Below are 19,604 nucleotides of genomic sequence, written 5' to 3' on the forward strand. Positions count from 1 at the left end.
CCAGTGGAGGGCAGGATGGTAAGATTTGCCTGCTGAAATTCCACAGACACTTTCTTTTTGTCGTGGTCATTAATATTTGGTAACACAAACTGTCTTTTTTCATATGCAGAGGAAGTCATCAGGGGAAGCTTCCTCTCGTGTTTCAAAGAGGACGGCACAAGAGCAGGTTTGTTTTTGTCTTGTCATTTTGTATTGAGATATGCATTTAGACAATGAATATTTTAATTAATAGTGTTTGTTTATTTCACAGGCTCCGATAAAACTTAGGCCATGCTTTATCCCAATGAACCCGTTACATTTCAGTGCTGGCCAGCATGGACGCGGTTGTGCCGTCCCATCTTCCTGCTCCTGAGTGTCCTCCAGTTCCACCAGCCAAGGTAATTTACATGCAGATTCAATGTTTAATTTCCTGCTTCCTGAAACATTAACATAACTGAATGGTTCTAATGTAGAGGTATGTAACATAAAATTGCTCAATTGTTTTATGTATGTTTTCTCACTTTACTTTAGAGGCCCCCTGCGGGACCTCGGGCACAGCGAGTTGCCTCACAGGGGAGACCTGCAAAGTTTTCTTCAATATTTAATGTAAACATGTTGTCCAGTGTGAGAAACGTGTAGCAATAATTAATGTATGATGCAATAATTCTGTCATTATAAAGTAAAACAAGGTACTCGTTTGTTTATGCAGCTCATTGTGTTATTTTTTTTAAGGTCCAGGCAACTGCCAGTGTTGTGGAGGTGTGTCCCGGGCTCACACCTGCCAGACCCTTTGTGTGGCTGCAGAGGAGGAGGTTAGTAAATATTATGTGACCAATTATATTAAATGGTTAAAGGTAAATGTAAACACAGTTGTTTCCAATGTGCCTAAATAGCTCACTTTTTTTTCCTTTTCTTGTGTTCAGGAGTCGGCACCCACCCGGGCGGTGTACGAGTTGCCGGAGATGTCCCCTGTCCCAGCTGCTGCCCCAGAGGACCAGGTTAGTGCATTTTTCTGTGAAATGTTCGTTGTATGCAGATGATCCCAACACCACTGCCAAATTATTTGAAGTGAGTCCTGTTAAAGTTTCTGTAGTTAGCATCCCGAGTTGGCCATGAAACTGCCTTTGAACATCTTGATGTGATCTGTATGAAACTTAATATCGTGCCAAGTTTAGGTAATAAGGATGTTGTTGTCCCAAACATCGACATAGAGCACCCTAAACCCTGTAAAAACCACTAATATTGCGTCAGATGGCAATTGCTTCTTTCGTGCTCTTTCACATGTATTCAGTGACACACAGGAATATCACAAAGCCATTCGAAGAGCTGTAGTTTAAAAAAATTTAAGATAACCCTATTATATACAAAAATATTATTAGAAACAATCTTTCATCCGTTCCTCAGTATGTCAGAATCAAAAATTAAGTATGTTAACACTTGGGCTACTGAGGTAGAAATTCATGCCGCTGCTGATTTGTTTGGTGTAGATATTTACACATATATTCAAGAAACGTGGCCAAAGTTTGCAGCAAACACTCAGCAAAGACTGGACAAAGGGGTTTATCTTAGTGTTTAACACTGTAATCAGTGTCATTATCAACCCATTGAGTGTGTAAAAGATTCAGCTTCTCAGAAATGAGTTTAATTACCTTTAGTGAAATAAATCACACAAAACCAGAAGCTGATATTATTTTATCGTATACAAGCCGTAATGATAGGAAGAAGAGAAAAGAGAGAGACCAATACAATGACAACTCTGAATTCAGACAAACTAAAGATGAAAGACAGAAGAAATATGTTAAAGATGGTAAATAGAGAATAAAAAAACAACAGCAAGATGTTAATAAATATGAAGCTGATGCATCATATAGAGCCTATCTGATAGAGTATGGTAAACATAAATATGCTACTAATGATGAATACAAAACACACCTAAAACAAAGCAGTGTCCAAAAATATGCAAAAGATTCACAATTCAGAGAAAATGTTAAGAAGATGAGTGTAGAGAAATATGCTAAAGATGCTGATCATCGTCATCATGTGATAGATTAAAAGTGACCCAGTTTATGCTTTATCAATTAAGGAGCGAAATCGGCAAAAAAAAGATTAATGCAACATTGGAAAGGAGGAACATGTAAAAAAAAAAGTAAAACATGGTCCAGAATATGTTTGTTGTGTATGTCATAGATTACTATTTCAGAAACAAGTAGTTCTATGTAAAATAGAGCAATATGGACAGAAGGGTTCAGTAGTTGCTGCAGTAGCAAATAAATGCATCACTACAACTTATCTTCACAAATGTGGAGATACGTGTGATACAAATTGCATGTTAAAACAGTCAACCGCTGCTAAATCATGGATTTGTCATTCGTGTAACAGTAAAATCCTTAAAGGCAAAGTACCTGCAGTCAGTGTAGCAAATAACTTACATCTAGATCCAATTCCAAAGACCCTCCATCTGGAGTCTTTGGAACAACATTTGATTGCCTTAAATATTCCTTTTATGAAATTATTGGCTTTACCTAAGGGAGGACAAAATGGTGTCCATGGACCAGTCACCTGCGTCCCATCTAACTGTAATGCAGTAACTAACATTCTACCTAGGTTAGAAAATCAGTCTCTCATCCTTCGTGTTAAGTTAAAGCGAAAACTGACCTACAAAGGACATTACAAGTTTCAATTTGTTGACACACAAAAACTTCTTAATGCACTTTCATTGTTACGTACGTATCAATAAATGGTATAAAGATGTGGAGATTGATTTTGAATGGGCAAATCCCTATGATAAGAGATGATCAAAGTGAGAGCAAATCCCAAAATGAAACACAGGTCAATGATGTAGCTGCAGACAAAGATAAACCAGAAGCATCAGATGAAAACATGGATGAACACATCAATGATGCGCAGCAGCATGGGAAGTATTTGGATACATGTATGCAACCCGTTGATATTGGACAAGAAATTCTTGATCAGCACTTTGACGGCACGTTTTCTCAGTAGTTCCAGCAGAAGGAAACAGTCCTGTGCGACTACTGACAGACGCTGGCAATGAGGCTAAATGTTTCCCCGTTCTTTTTCCAAGAGGTACTGGAACGTTCCATGATGCCAGAGATGTAAAGTTGACACTGAGTAAATATTTGAATCAAAGAATCCTCAATGCAGATACTAGGTTTGCCTGCAACCTGGAGTACATATTTTATGGACAGTATGCATCTGAGGTGGAGCAAGTGATGTCCAATGCATCAATTGCTTTGAGAAAAGCAATTACTTCATCCATGCTGTCAGACTCTGACTTCGTTAAGAAACTTTTAAATAATGATATAGGCTACAAATTCCTCAAACCTATTAGAGGTACACCTGCGTTCTGGCAGGGAGTACAAAAAGACTTATTTGCAATGTTACGGCAGCTGGGAATTCCAACATGGTTCTGTTCCTTTTCATCAGCAGATTTACGCTGGACTGAACTCATGGATATCTTTGTAAAAGCTGAAAATATTAAAGGCAATGTAAAAGATCTGGACTGGGCACAAAAATGTAATTAAAAAAAACCCTTAAAAATAAAAAAATCCTGTGACAGCAGCTAGGATGTTTGATCATAGATTTCATTGTTTATTAAAAGATGTAATTTTGTCTCCTGCTCACCCAATAGGAAAGGTAGTCGACTACTTTTACAGAGTAGAGTTCCAACAGGGTGGATCACCTCACACACATTGTCTGTTCTGGGTGGAGAACCCAGCAAAATTTGGCCAAAATACAGATGATGAAATCATTGGTTTTATTGACAACTACGTTACCTGCAGGGTAACTGGTGACATGTATGAGGTGGTTTCCGGTGTGCAGCAGCACAGCAAAAAACATTCACAATCTTGTACTTGTGAAAGGAACTACATGTAGATTTCCCACGGCCACCAACTAACGACACTTTCCTTACTCACACCAAAACAGAGCAGGAGCAGAATGAAACTGACAAAAATAGAAATGCTCTGGCTAAACAAATTCTGAGTAAAGTAAAAGAATGTAGTTCCCAAACAGACTCAGAAAAAACTAAATAATTTCCATAAAGTACAAGTCAAGGAGTATTTCATCCATCATCAACCGCTTATCCTGTGTACAGGGGCTGGAGCCAATCCCAGCTGGCATCGGACAGGTCGGACATCGCAGGGCCACACATAGACAGACAACCACTCATGCTCACATTCACACCTAAGGGCAATTTAGAGACTGACTGATGATTAACCTTGTCTGCATGTCTTTGGATAGTGGGAGGAAGCCGGAGCACCCAGAGAGAACAGGGTTTGAACCCACGACCTCCTTGCTGTGAGGCAACAGTACTAACCACTGTACCACCGCGCCAAGATTAAGAACAATGGTAATGTAGATGCAAAAGAGGCACTTAACAAGTTAGGAAGTGTGTTTCTTCATAACAGAGAAGTCTCTGCTCAAGAGTGTTTATCGTGTAACGAATATGGGACTGAAGGAATGTGTAGCAAACCTAAAATTTAGTTATGCAATTTAATAAATTTATGAGAATTGATACCCAGTTATGAATTTTATTATTCATAAAATCAAACCAGATTCCTCGTTTCAGGGCACCACTGGAGTTGTTATAATCCTAGAGTCTCCGGACCTCTAGGTAGTTTTAATAATTATACAATTTTTACTAGTGATCAGTTAGTTAATAATCGCTCAATTATCTTAAATCAGTCAGTCAGTCTCATATCTAAAGGTTCAGTTCTCTCGGCAGGGACGTAGAAATAGGCAACACACACAGCTCTTGATTATATTAGAGTGAATTTATTCTCTAACTAATGTGATAAAAAGATTGTTGGATACAGGGAACATAAACATTTGCTGAACAATGAGCCTGGAGGTTCGGTTGTGGGAAGCATTTGACTCATACGGCCTAGAAGAGCTAATGAAAGTAAACTAATGCTATGATTTTAGGAGTTAAAAAATGGACATCTGATCACAGAAGATGTGTTAGGTCTTACTGCTTGTCGACAGCCTTCTTTTGGCCTGTTGCAGGTCCCACTAGCTGCCGATCCTGGCTTTTTGCTAGGGATTCTCCGGGGTTCTCCGTGTCTGATTGAAAACGCCTCCTCCTGGCAATTCAGCTGTTTTCAGGTTTCCTTCGTTGTAGCTGGCGAGACCACGTGGCTTGGTCTGACCTCGGTGAAGTTGGCTCGACGAAAAAGGCTTAAAATGGAACTTGGTCGTTCCTGAATTAGTCCAGTGACTGATAACTTTAACAAACAAAAGAAATAAAGAAAATAAAACAAACTGAAGGGCAGATCGATGTCTCGGCACTTCACGTGTGTAGCTTCAGGCGAACAAAAGGCCTGTTTCACTGGCCGCGTCTTGGGCGTTGCTTGGCAAGGCACGCCGTCGCGTGCCAAAGCATCCAGGGAGCCGAGCAGAGCAGCGGGCAGAGCAAGGAGTGAAAAGAAGAGAGCGAAGCAAGGTCGCGTGTCGCTCTTTTGTTGCCTGGGGCGTGGTTCCCCAGGGGTCGTCTCAAGTTTCCCAAGGGACTGCCTCTCTAAACTTAATGTTTAAAAAGAAAAGAAATCTATTTGCGCGCATTATAATCAAATATTTTTCACAATCGAACCTCAATGGTCGAACGGTTGTTCTGTTCTAAGCATTTGGTAACAGGAAACAATTGTCACATTATTGGTCAGGATATTTATACATTTATATATTTCGTCCACTTGGGGGAGCTCAGGTTACATGAGGAAAGCTTAGATTAATCAAAGATCACCTCCTTAGGAACTGGGAATATTGTTGATTCATCCTTAAATTCAAGCTGGCAGTTAAGAGTATAGTAAAACATTCCTTTGTCATCATTTCTAAAGGAATTTTGTTGGAAAGTATTATGAACAAGCATTGATTACATTAGATGAAGGAGTGTCTTGCTGAAAATAAACACTGCAAAGGTTAACATAACTACTCAAGTAGAGGCAAACGTAATCAAGTAACTAAAGATTTAATTAAACTTAATTAAACGCTTTGACTGCAGTCCCTTTTATATTGAAAGTTCGGCTGTCCTGGATTATGTCACACTTAGGTGAGACAAGGAGTATCCCTTTGATGGGATAATAAACATAGAGCACAGTCAGTTGCCACGGAAACATGTGTGTGTGTTTGTGTGGGGGGGCTGTTCAGGGAAATGCCAATGGCTGGTTCGTGTCCCTTTGTCAGTTTAACAGTCAGGCCCCGCGTTATCAGCTTCGGAATCAAAAAGGTGCCAGTTTTATGGTCGGCTAGCACTTAGAGAGAGTAACTTTGACCCCCTGCTGCTCTGTGGGAGAGAAAAAGGAATTTGGAGTAGCTCCAAATCTATTCAATATAAAATGCACAAATCCACACCGTTGTTCACTACAAATGTTCCAGAAAAGTCACCTTTGTTCCTACTGGGGACAATGTTGTGAGAATGAGCCTTCCTCTCAGTCTCATTCAAAAGAGAGCAGAAAATGAAGAAACTGGCTCAGACCAACTTTGGATGAGAAACATTACAGATCGCTACAAAAATAGACCACAAAGCAATGAATTGAAAGACATGTGTCTTGCATCCTTTGCTTCAGAATACAGAGTTGCTGCCAAAAATGAGAGCAAAAGTGGCATGGTTAAACTGGGCAATAACTTTGGCTTTGTTAAAAAGAGAACCAGGACAAATGCTGCTGTTGTAAGGTACGCTCACTTTTCACCCACACAGTATCCTGAAAAGCACTACCAAAGCTTGCTGCAGCTGTTCTTGCCGTATTATTTTGATGATCAGCTGAAACCCTCCAAATTCAGTAGCTTTGAGGAGCTTTGCTCCTACTGGTGTGGCAGCATTTAACATCAATGCAACAACAATACACAGCAGCTTTTCAATTGGTAATAACATGTCATTGCCATATCAACCTTTAAAAGAGGAAAAAGTAAAAACCTTGAGAGCCAGTCTGAAAGATCTCCAAATATTATTAATAGATGAAATTTCTATGGTAGATCATAAACTTCTGGCGTACATTCATGGCAGACTGCGCTAAATTAAACAATGTGCAGACTTTTCTCCATTTGGCAATGTATCCATCATGGCTGTCGGGGATTTTTACCAGCTCCCACCAGTTAAAGGAAAGTCTCTATACACAGAATATGTTGGGAACAACCTATGGGATAATACTTTCAGCCATGTGGAGTTGACAGAAATCATGCGCCAAAAAGACAAATAATTTGCCCTGATGCTAAATAGGATCCGAAAACATCAGAAAGGGGAAAAACAATGTGAGACAGGCATGGGAGAAGATACAGAAGACCTTCACATCTTTGCAACGAATAACCAAGTAAAAACACATCATTTCAACATGTTGCACAAGGTGTGTTCAGATATATTTCAAATTGAAGCACAAGATTTAGAGAAAAACCCTGAAACAGGGCGACTTACAAAAATAACAACCTCACATAAGTCTGATAATCAAACATATTTAGACAAAATACTGAGTGTTGGTCCAAAAGCTCGTGTTATGCTGATCAAAAATATAGATGTCTCAGATGGTCTTGTTAATGGAGTGTTTGGCACTGTGTGCAAAGTTACATTTGATGGAAACAACAAATTCCCCAGAACAACATATGTACATTTTGATGATCCAAAGATTGGTAAAAAAAAAACTGAGGCTTAAATTTCCATGTTTAGAACCAGGCCTTGAAAATGCCATCCCAATTGGTGCTGACGAAGACAGAGTTAAAAAAGGTAATGGAGTTAGACGTCAGTTTCCATTACGTCTGGCCTGGGCTTGCACAATTCATAAAGTGCAAGGCTTGACTCTGGACAAAGCAGTGGTGTCTTTGAAAAAAGAGATTTTGCTGCCGGTCAAGCATATGTAGCTCTAAGCAGAGTTACATCCTTACAAAACCTGATTATTGAAGATTTTAAACCAACTGCAATATATTGCAAAAGTGACATCGATACTTATCTACAAAATATGGCACAATTTATTGAGGCTCCCTTAACAAGACCAGCGTCATTTGTGAACATGTGTTTACACAACATTCAAGGTCTAAATGCTCACATAACTGAGCTAAAACATGAAAGCAGGATTCTGAAAGCTGATGTAATTTGCCTGTCAGAAACATGTCTGCAACACAATGTACCACATAATGAGACTGAGATGGAAGGCTGGACCTTTCACCATAAAGTAATGTCAGACTCATACAGCAGCACAGGAGTTCGGTCTGCTTTGCAGAAAGAAGAACATGGTGGTGTTGGTTTTTACCACAAAAATCACATCATGTGTAACCTCCTTGATGTGCCATGTAAGAATTTGGAAGCCATAATGTTTAATGTTCAGCCAAACCACAATTACTGTATAGACCACCTTCATATAAAATTGGCCTTTTCAAAAGTAATCTGAGTCTGGCAGTCAGCCATTTTAAGCAGCTTTCAGGAGGTAAAATAATAATGGGTGACTTTAATGATAATGCACTTGTTTCCAAATCTATGGAGAACTTTATGGAACAGCAAGGTTACAGTCAAATAGTAACCCAACCAACAACAGAGAATGGGACTGTAATTGATCACATTTACATTAAGGACATTAATCCTAACATTGTTAATGTGGAAATACTGTCCACATACTACAGCTATCATGAATGTATTTCCATAGACTTCATATATTCTCCGTAGGGTCAGCTACTTTCACCGCTGAGGGTGGAAAGTCTGGATCACTGGTGGGGGGTGTACTTGTAGTGTACACATGAGCTTTTTCAGTTGTATGGCTAGCCTAGTTATGCAGTTGAGGAGCCCATTTCCGTCATACAGTGTTTAGCACCGGAAGAGAGAAGCCTTTAGCTTTAGGAATGTAGCTGATCTGATCAAATATGCCTGTAAAAGTTTATCCTGCTCTTAAGTCTGCCGCACTTGTGCCTGTGTAGGGATTTGAAAACTTATTTATTAATATGTATTTATGTAATGTTAATTCAGTCATGAAATAATAAGTTGATCCTGCTGCGTATTTATGCCTTACATCAATCATTTTAAAATGTATTTATTTAAATATTTTAAAGTTATTTATGAAATTATGTGTTACATCAGTTCATCCCACTGCCTATTTAATGAAAGTATTTATTGAAATTATTACAATTTTTTATTATTTAATGAGGTATTAAATTATTTATGCATTGTTAAATTAATTAGTCATTTGATCCCGCTGCTCATTTAATGTTGAAATGACTTTTAAAATGTATTTATTTAAATATTTAAAAGGTATTTATTATTTATTTGTGTTTCATCAGTTGCATCAGTACATCCCACTGCGTATTAAAAGTATTTATTGAATACATTCATAAAAAATTATTTGATTTAATCAGCTATGAAATTAATCATGTTTTGTTATATTGAGTCATTTGATCCCGCTGCTAATTTAATGTTTAAATTAGTTTTAAAATGTAGTTATTTAAAAGCTATTTATAAAAGTATGTTTGTTCCATCATTTCATCCCACTGCCTATTTAAATTATTTATTGAAATCATTAAAAAAAATATTCATTCATATATGAAATTAATTTTCTTGTTATATATATTATTTATTTATTTATATTATTTGATCCTGCTGCTCATTTAACTTTTTAAATTATTTTATCAGAGTGGTAGGCCAGCACCATGGAAGAGCATCTGCCATTATCAGAGTGACTTTACAGGACACGGAGGCAGCAACAGGGTGAAAGATCAGTGTTACTTGCGATTTACAGTCCGTAAATTAGTGTGCTTGGTTACTGATACAGTCTTCTAGCCTTTAGGTGTTCCTGGTTGCAGGTGGAATATAATTGTGCATTTGGGTCGGGGCAGAAAGAGCAGGCAGCCTGATAACGGATGTGTTCAACTATCAAAAGTATTAATATTTAATGGTTTAATATTGCATGTATGAGTAGTTTATTTCACTATTTGTGTTTTTTTTTGTTTGTTTTTTTGTGACATCCTGTGGGCTTATGTGTGTGTGTGTCGCCTTTCTGTCTTGCAGGGGAAGAGCTGAGGGCGATTGCAGTAACTCTGGGCACCTAGACCCATTGCCTTGTAGAGTATTTGTAAGTTCTTGTTTTCAATCTTAGGGACTTGCTGCTGGGCTGAGCTGACAGACCTCTCTGCTAACTGTTTCTCCTCTGTTTGTTTCCACAAGGTCCACCTTTGGTTTGTTTCTTGGATATGTCACTGTAGTTACATTGTTTTTTGCACATCACACCTTCACACACAGCCATCCACCATCCTGACACTACTGAAATCACTGATCATAGCCCATACTTTAACCCTTTTATTTTAGTACAATTGTTAATTTGCCTTGTTTTGGATTAAATAGACCTATTTTTTGTATCCCTGTTTGTTGTGGGCTTTTGAGGCAGGTCGTAACATTATGCATACTTTTGTTGTTCGTCGTACTTATCTGTCTGTTGAGTCTTATATAGATATTGTAAACAGGTTATTTTACTTATTTTATGGTGTTTATAAATGTTAATTTGAAAAGAGCTTGAAGAGTAAATATTTTATATAAAATGTGTAAATGTAAATGCGTTACGTATGTGTGTAAATAGTAGAGAATTGAATTGGATTTGTGCATTTTATATTAAATAAATTTGGACTACTCCCAATTCCTCTTCTTTCCCTGGGAGAAAGAAGAAATTTTCTCTCCCTAAGTGCTGTCGCAGAGCAGCCTGATTGTAAAACCGGCCACCTATGATGCCGCAGCCAGATAACGCAGTACTTCACTGTTAAACTGACAATGGAAAATTGACCAGCGATTAGCGTTTTCCTGAACATCCTATCAGAACTCTTCTTAAAGAAAGGCCAGGAAACCCTAAATCCAAACCTTGAATTTAAGGTTAAGTAACCAAATTTCCCAGTTCCTGAGCAAAGATTGTTTTAGGATTAATCAGAGCTATCCTCATGTTACCCCGAGCTACCCCAAGTGGACAAAATAAGTATTACATGCCATCGTCCATAATGCCTTTAATGTATAAATGTCACTCGGTATTTATCCCCTCCGGGAAATGAAGGACTGCCCTCTGGGAACCACGCCCCAACAGACGAAACAGCGACACACGCTGTTGTTCACTTTCTTGACGCTTCCCTCTTGTTCTTTGTGCTCTGCTTGTTCCTGACTCTTCGACGGCGGTTCTCCGGGCAACGCCCTAAGAGTTCGGCCCAGCGCTTCAAGCTACACTCGCGAAGTGCTGTGACCTCAGCTTTCCCTCATTTCAGCAGCTTACTTGTTTTATTTGCTTTGGTTTTGTTTTGTTAAAGTTATCAGTCCGTTGAATTACCCTAGTTTTAATTCAAGAACGATGAAGTATAAGCTTTATTTCGTCGCGCTAACTTCACCGAGGTCAGACCAACCCACGTGGTCGCGCCAGCAGTAACAAAGGACGACTAATACCTCTGACCCGAGACAGGGTTGGGAAGGCCCCACTGCGAGTTTCTCGATTAAAGCTGACAAGAGACGGAACCCCGGAGCAATTACCTGGCAGAGAAAGCGACTGGCCGACGGCTTGAAGCTGTCCCAAACGAGAACGCACGGACTCTGCCAGTGTGAGGCAGCAACCCGGCGGGGAGAAACACAAGCAGTAAGACCAAAACCCTGCATTCTGTAGTCAGTGATGTCCAATAGTTGGTTAGTCCAGCATATGTAATCCTTGAAACTCCTAGACAAATTTAACCAAGTTATCATCTAATTGCATTCATTAGCTGCCGTATGAGTCAAATTCTCCCACAATAGACCTCCATGCTCATTGTTTAGCCATTGTTTATTTCTCTGATGTATTTAACCACATTTTCATATCACCTTTAGTTAGTTAATGAATTCACTGTAATCAAGGAATTGTGTGTATTGCCTATCTCTAAGTCCCTGCCAAGAGAATTTACCCCTTTCAGATGAGATATGAGACTGACTGATTTAAGATAATTGTCTAATTATTAGCCATACTCAGGGAGTCCCGAGACCCTGAGCGAACGGTATATCGGGTGGTGCCCCGAAACGAGAGATTTATGGATTAATATATTTTCTGAATATTAAAATGCATAATTGGGTATTCTCATAAATGTATTAAAAATCATACGTAGCTTTAGACCTGCTACAAACTCTAACAAAGAGTTTACATGTGATGGTGAGTAGCGAGATGCCTTGGTAGTTGTTCCATACACTTCTGTCTCCCTTGAGTACAGAGTGATGATATTAGTGTCTTTCATGTCCTGTTGGACAGCACCTTCCCTCCAGCACAAGCAGATGATTTTAAGGAGAGTGTCAAGAAAAATAGGCATTCCACACTTTAGGACTTTAGCTGTGATCCCATTGCTGCGTGGTGGTTTTCCACAGGCTGCTGATTGCTTTGCTTAGCTCCTCAGTTGTTGGTTCCATGTCAAGCTTTTCCATTACGGGCTGGCGCTCTACAGTGCTGAATGCTTCGTCGGAGACTGTTTTGTCACTGGCATAGAGCTCAAAGTAGTGTTGTATACAGTTGTCTAGTTGCTTAGATCTTTGTAATAGTCCTTTCTTATTTTAAAGTATTACTGAAGTATACTTCAGTAGGCTATTACTAAAGTATGCTACTGAACGTTACCCTCCATAGCTTACGTAGGGCCCTATAAAATCCGTTTTCATTGTTGTGAATTCTGTGTTTTATTTCTGCATTTTGTCATCAGAGAGAGTGTAATCATCTGGTGAATGAATACAATTTCAACAGCTCAATAAGAAAATATAAAAAATGTAATCACTATCATTTAATTTGATGTATCAAACAAAATGTGCAAATAGAAATGTTCAATTGTAGGCCTATGTGCAATTATTTATTGGCACAATTTACAATGAATATATGAATGTGTCCTCCCGCTGTGAAACACCAACAGAGAGCAGAGGAGAGAAGCAGGGTGCTCGTAAATGACACGTAAATGTAAACAAAACAAATTTTTTGTGTTTGTTTAACTTCAGTACTTTGAAAAAGACGCTTATAATGCTACGGAAAATGAAAATGTTTATAAATTGCACCCAAATTTTGGCAGATTCCGTAATATTATGTATTTAACAGCTGGTTCATTTTTTATTATCAAATTCCGTGATTCCATCCGCGCTTACCACATCACGGAAATCAGGAAAATGGCGGTGCCCATGTTGGCTGCGGCTGCATCAGCTCACAATAAAAACAGAGAATCAGTACAATATAGAGAGGAGCAACAGTTATACAATCGTCAAAGCATACTGTTAATGAACATGGTCCCCATGACATGTAACCTGGACATTAACACAGCGGATGTATTAAAAGACCTCGGCTTGCTATGCTCACCGGGTTTGGCCTACACATAATAATAATAATAATCTTTATTTGTAGAGCACTTTTCGAAAACAAGTTACAAAGTGCTTTAACATGTGTAAAGACAATAATACCCAAAAGATAATAATACAAAAACAATACAAGAAAAACAAGAAAAGCAAGAAAACATTGAAAAGACTAAAATACACATTTAAGATAAATATAAAATAAGTAAAATAGAATAAAATAAAAGGGATAAAGTCAAATAAAATCGGGAAAGGCTCTCCTATAAAAGTATGTTTAAGAAAGGGCTTAAAAGAGTTCACTGACTCAGCTGACCTGATTTCCTCGGACAGGCTGTTCCAGAGCCTTGGAGCCCTGACAGCAAACGCTTTGTTCCCTTTAGTTTTCAGTGGAGACTCTGGAACAGACAACAGACCTCTGCCCGAGGATCTTAAGGTATGTGCTGGTGCGTTTGGGACAAAAAGGTCACAAATGTAACACGGCGAGAGGCCATGAAGAGCTTTAAAAGTGATCAATAGAATTTTAAAGTCAATTCTAAAACATACAGGGAGCCAGTGTAATGAAGCTAAAATAGGAGTAATGTGGTCATATTTCTTTGTTCTGGTTAAAAGCCTGGCAGCTGAGTTCTGGACAGTCTGGAGTCGATCAGTAGATTTTTGGGTTAAACAAGTGAAAAGGCTGTTGCAATAATCCAGGCGTGATGAGATGAAGGCGTGTAAAATGGTCTTGGTGTCCTTAAAAGTTAACATTGATCGAATTTTTGCTATATTTCTAAGTTGATAAAAACATGATTGAACAAGCTTTGTGGTGTGCTGCTCGAAATTTAAATTACTATCAAACCAAACACCAAGGTTTTTGCAACAGGCTTAATGTGATTTACTAGGGAACCAGCAGATGGCAGTATTTGTTTTGCCATCTGCTGGGACCCAATGACCAGGATTTCTGTTTTGTCTGAGTTCAGCTGGAGGAAATTATTTGACATCCATTTTTTAACTTCACAAAGGCAGTTGTTAAGTGAACTCAGCATTCCAGGGTCTGTGGATCTGACGGGCAAGTACATATGTTTGTCTTCAGCATATATATGAAAAGAAATACCATGTTTATGGATAATATGTCCAAGGGGAAGCAGATACAAGGAAAACAAAATGGGTCCTAAGACCGACCCCTGAGGCACACCATATTTAACTGGACAGAACAAAGAGACATAGTTGTTTACAGACACGCAAAACTTCCTATTTGACAGGTAGGATGAAAACCATTCTAGGGCAGTACCAGAGATCCCCACCCAGTGCCTCAGTCTGTCTAACATGATGTTGTGATCAATGGTGTCAAAAGCAGCGCTAAGGTCCAGGAGTACAAGGACTGAGCACATACTTTCATCAGCAGACATTAAAAGGTCATTGGTGACTTTAAGCAGGGCTGTCTCAGTGCTGTGGTACTTCCTGAAACCAGAACTTTTCAAATAATTTGTTATTTTCCAGTACAGTGAGCAGCTGTTTGGACACAATTCTTTCTAAAAATCTTTGCAATAAAAGGCAGTTTTGAAATTGGTCTAAAATTTTGTGGGATGGAGGGATATAAACCAGGTTTCTTCAAAAGTGGGTTCACGCAAGCTGTTTTAAAATAATCTGGGACACAACCAGTAGATAGGGAGCTGTTAAAAACAGACATCAAATGGGGCCCAACAGAATCCATTACTTTCAGGAAAAACTTTGTAGGTATTACAAGTGGGCTGGAGGACACTCATTTGTGATACTGTTTTTAAAAGCTCAGACAAGTTGATGGGATAAAACTGGTTAAAACTCTGTTGTTGCTGGTGAGGGACCTCTGAGTAAGAGGCAGTGGGGTTAACAGAGGCTCTGATTGACACCACCTTATTGGTAAAATAAGATAAAAACTATTCACAGTCATCATTACTTCCAGCTGAGGCACAAGGAGGGGTTGGGTTTACCAGCTGATCCACAGTCTTAAACAGAAACCTGGGACTGTGTTTATGTGTAGTAATGAGTTCAGAAAAATAGTGTGTTCTCGCATCCTTAACCATGTTATTGTAGTTAATTAATAAATCCTTCAGACTGAGGTAATGGACTTGGAGACTGGATTTTTTCCCTCTGCGCTCTGCTTTCCTGCATTCCCTTTTTAGGCTGTGAATGCTGTTATTTATCCAGGGTTGCTTACTAGCTTTAGACGTAGGCCTAACCTTTAGAGAAGCAGTAATATTTAGTGACAACAAGCAGATATGATTGAAGTGATCAACCGGATTGTTGGTGTTGGAATCAGACAGGTGTTGGCTTTGGCTCTGAAAGAATGTGCAAAACTTTGAAACACTTTGTTCATTAAAGATGCGAGAACACACGGAGCTTGGTGAGGCGGAGCTTGGTGAATCGCAGCTAAAAACAATACATCTGTGGTCAGATATGGTCCACTAATTCCACAGAGGAAATGCTGACATCCAGGGTAAAAACCAAGTCCAGTGTATGACCACGGTTATGTGTTTGCCCTTTGACATGTTGTTTGAAAGAAGTGGCCATATTTAAAAAGTCAGTTGCATTAACATTGGTGGGGTCATCAACATGAGTATAAAAATCGCCACAAAGAACAATTCTGTCATAATTTAAAACCAGAGTAGATAAAAATTCAGGAAGTTCTGAAAAAAATTCCTCCTGGTGGTTTTGGGGGGTGATAAATTATAACAAATATGATAGGTTGCAGCCCTCCAAGTTTAAGAGTGAGAACTTCAAAGGAGTTAAATTCATCACAGTGTACTTGATGACATTTTAAATTTTTCCTATACACGCTCACTAGTCCACCACCACGACCACTGACCCTCGGTTGACTAAAACAATCATATTGAGGTGGACACAGTTCAGCTAGCTGGCTATAGTCTTTCATTTGCAACCACGATTCAGTTAAAAAAATAAAATCTAGATTTGCAGACAAGATAAAATCATACTTGACAGTGATCTCACATTGAAGAGAGCCATTTTAAATGAGTTTGTTCTGGGTGCTGGAGTTGGTGCAGTTGTCCTAATCCTTATAAGATTACTATTATTTCTGTGTGGGATGTGCACATTTCGGTTTACTGGTCTATGCGTGATGATGACAGGAATAGAAGTCCTTGGAACAACGCTGGGAGCAGACGGCTTTACATGCCAGCAGGTGGAGACAGTTCTTAGTGGCAGTGAGGCAGAGATCTGTTCAGTGACAGGTGGTGTGTCCAGGTGTGCTGCATGAACGATTAGTCATTCACGTAAGTCATGTATGGAGGAACGCACCACATGCTGTATGTGAGAAGCTAACTTTTCTGGGCCCCGTATGTTTGTCTTAAAAAGAGACATTCTTTGCCAGGAAATATTGAAGTTATCGATATAACACACACCGTGAGCCCTGCAGGCGGACTGGAGCCAGTCGTGGAGGCCAAGGAGTCTACTGAAGCGGCCAGCACCGCGACCAACTGTGGGAATGGGACCAGAGATAAAAACGGACTTTCCACACTGCTTTAAAAAGTTAAAACGATGGATGGACGATTTTGTCAGCTCAGACTGCTGAAGGGATGTGTCATTTGTTCGCACATGGACTATCACTCTTGTGATGGAGGACAGGAGCGAAGGCTTTAGGTCCTGGAGTTTTTTTAAAATCAGCTGTGGTGGCATCGGGGAAGCAGTGAGTGGTAGCGTTAAAGAAACGGATGTTTCTGGTTATGGAGTCATAAATTATTAGTGTGGTTGGGGAGAAAAGGGGATGAGGAGATGCCGGTTGTGGGGTTCCAGAGCAGGACGGAGCAGAATCTGCTTCAAAACTGCGTGCGGACTGAGGGTGGAGTGTGTGAGCTGCCGAGTGTTGTGTTGGAGTAGCAGTAACAGACCTGAGAGAAGGGCTACCCGACGGTGGAGGGTAGAGACGGCCTCCGAAGCGTCTGAGCACAGCCTCCTTCAGGATCCTGCGTTGGGAAGCGGAGGTTTTTGACTGGGATGACGGCCGCCAATCAGGCCCAGCGGCAGACCAGCTACCCAGCCGATCACCGTTAGCCGCCAGTGCAGGAGATGCAACTGGTAGAGGAGATGCAACAGTGTCGGCAGGTACTGTCCGCTGAAAGGGATCCGTATCAGGGAGACTCGAAGCCGCAGGTGCATCCACTGGATGGACCGGAGTGTCGTCAGACAGGGCTGCATAGTGGTTGGAGAGGCTGATGTGCGGAGGAGAGGCCGCCCCGTCCACTCTCTTGCAGCCACGGACCACCACTTCAGGCCAGGTTGACTGATACTTCGGAGTCAAGCAGGAGGAAAGTCTTGGAAGGCTAGAGGGGTCCCATAGCACGGTGTCCTGGATGTTAGCGGTTGCGCTAAGAGAAACAATCTGTTTGGCTTGTACTGAAGCCACATCCATAAAGCCAGTCAGCAGGGAATCTTGCAGAACACCACTAGCATCAATACTGCTGGCAAACGTCCGCTCATTGGAAAATAAACTGGACTACCTAAGGTTAGACTCAACAACAAAATGGGAGGTGAGAGACTGCCGTGTCTTAATTTTTACTGAGACATGACTGAATGATGCAGGACGTTATCAGTGTGGAGGGGCTAACTACTTTCTGGGCAGACAGGAGCGTGGCTCTTAGTGGCAAGACCCGTGGCGGGGGTGTGTGCATATTAACAACAATACAGGAATGCAAACAGGAGTAACTCACATTGTTCCCCAGACATTGAGCTTTTGACAGTTACATTTCATCCCTTTTATCTACTGCTGTTTACATACCCCCGGATGCAGACACAAAGGTGGCTTTAAACAACCCCTACTGCGCCAGAAATGATCAGCGAACCATTCATCATGAGGGAGTATTCATTGTTGCTGGAGATTTCAACCAGGAAAATTCACCCCCACTTTTACCAACATGTGGACTTTGAGACCAGGGGTAACAACTTACTGGATCATGCTTATACCAACATTAAAGAGACATTCATTCAAAGCATCATCATCATCATGGCTCATCAGACCACATCACTGTTATGTTAATAGCAGCATAAAGAACACTGCTGACCAGAACAAAGCCCTCTTTGAAGCAGGTGAGGGTGTGGCCGGATGGAGTCATGGAAGCATTACAGGACTTGTTTCGGGCTGTATTCAAAAATGTATGGAGGATGTCAGCATCATGAAGAACATCAGAGTGTGGGCAAACTCTAAACCATGGATGACCTCGGAGGTCCACGCTCTGCTGAAAGCAAGAAACTCAACAGCCCTTAGACCCTAGAGCCAATCTAAATAAGACAGTCAGAATGGCAAGAGTCCATGGACAAAAAATCCACAGTCACTTTCAAGATCACAGAGATACTAAGAAACTGTCTGGGAATTCAAACTGTTACAGACTGCAGGTCTACTCCCCAGGCTTGTGATAACAGCACCAGCTTCCTAAACCATCTCAATAATTACTTTGGCAGGTTTGAAACATTGAACATCATACCAGCAATGAAAGCTACTCCACATCATAATGACAAGGTGCTAAGTCTTGACCCAGTTGGTGTCAAACAGACCCTGAGGAAAATCAACCCACAGAAAGCTGCAGCTCTAGACTTATACCAGGGAGCGTGTTCAGTGGGTGCGCTGACTTATGTCCTAACAGACATATTTAACATATTCCTGAGTCAAGTCATTGTGTCATGTTTCAAAACCTCAGCCATCTTCCCAGTCCCAGAAAACCCTTCAGTTACTTGTTTAAATGACTATCGACCGGTAGCACTCACTCCTATAATAATTAAGTGCTTTGAAAGACTAGTCAAGGATCACATCACATGTCGAAAAACCAAGGAGATGGTGATTGATTTCAGAAGGAAACAGCCCATGCATACCCCAATCTTCATCAGTGGAACTGCTGTAAAGTCTTTTAAGAATACCAAGTTCCTGGGGGTTCATGTTGCTGATAACCTGTCCTGGTCCCACCACACCTCCTCTCTGGTGAAAAATGCTCACCAGCATCTACATTTCCTGCGCCGACTTAAGAGAGCTCACCTCACTCCAATTATCCTCACCGCTTTTTATAGGGGCACTATAGAGAGACCAGCAGCATCTCTCTCTTGCATGAGACCTCAAACACCTCAGACAGAAAGGCCCTGAGGAGGGTGGTGAGGTCAGTAGAAAGGACAATAGGGGCCACACTGACATCTATTCAAGATCTGGCCCAAAAATGTCTAATGACTAAAGCCACTAGCATCCTCAGTCTCCACTCACTGTTGTCACAGCTTGCCTTCTGGTAGGATATACCACAGCCTGCGTTGCAGCACTACCAGGTACAGCTTCTACACTACTGCAATCAGACCGCACACATTATAGAACGTTCCAATA

General features: G+C 40.4%; 1 long non-coding RNA gene across 1 annotated transcript; it reads left to right on the forward strand.

Moving 5' to 3' along the window:
* The first annotated feature begins 710 nt into the window (after positions 1–710).
* Positions 711–10,616, forward strand: LOC119905876. Its single transcript, XR_005444898.1, has 4 exons — positions 711–791; positions 903–977; positions 9,974–10,037; positions 10,130–10,616. It is a non-coding gene; the product is annotated as an uncharacterized LOC119905876 (long non-coding RNA).
* The last annotated feature ends 8,988 nt before the right edge of the window (positions 10,617–19,604 follow it).

Source organism: Micropterus salmoides, unplaced genomic scaffold, assembly GCF_014851395.1.
Source record: "Micropterus salmoides isolate LMB-PRFRI ecotype aquatic unplaced genomic scaffold, ASM1485139v1 Ms_hic_scaffold_1, whole genome shotgun sequence".
Taxonomy (NCBI): domain Eukaryota; kingdom Metazoa; phylum Chordata; class Actinopteri; order Centrarchiformes; family Centrarchidae; genus Micropterus; species Micropterus salmoides.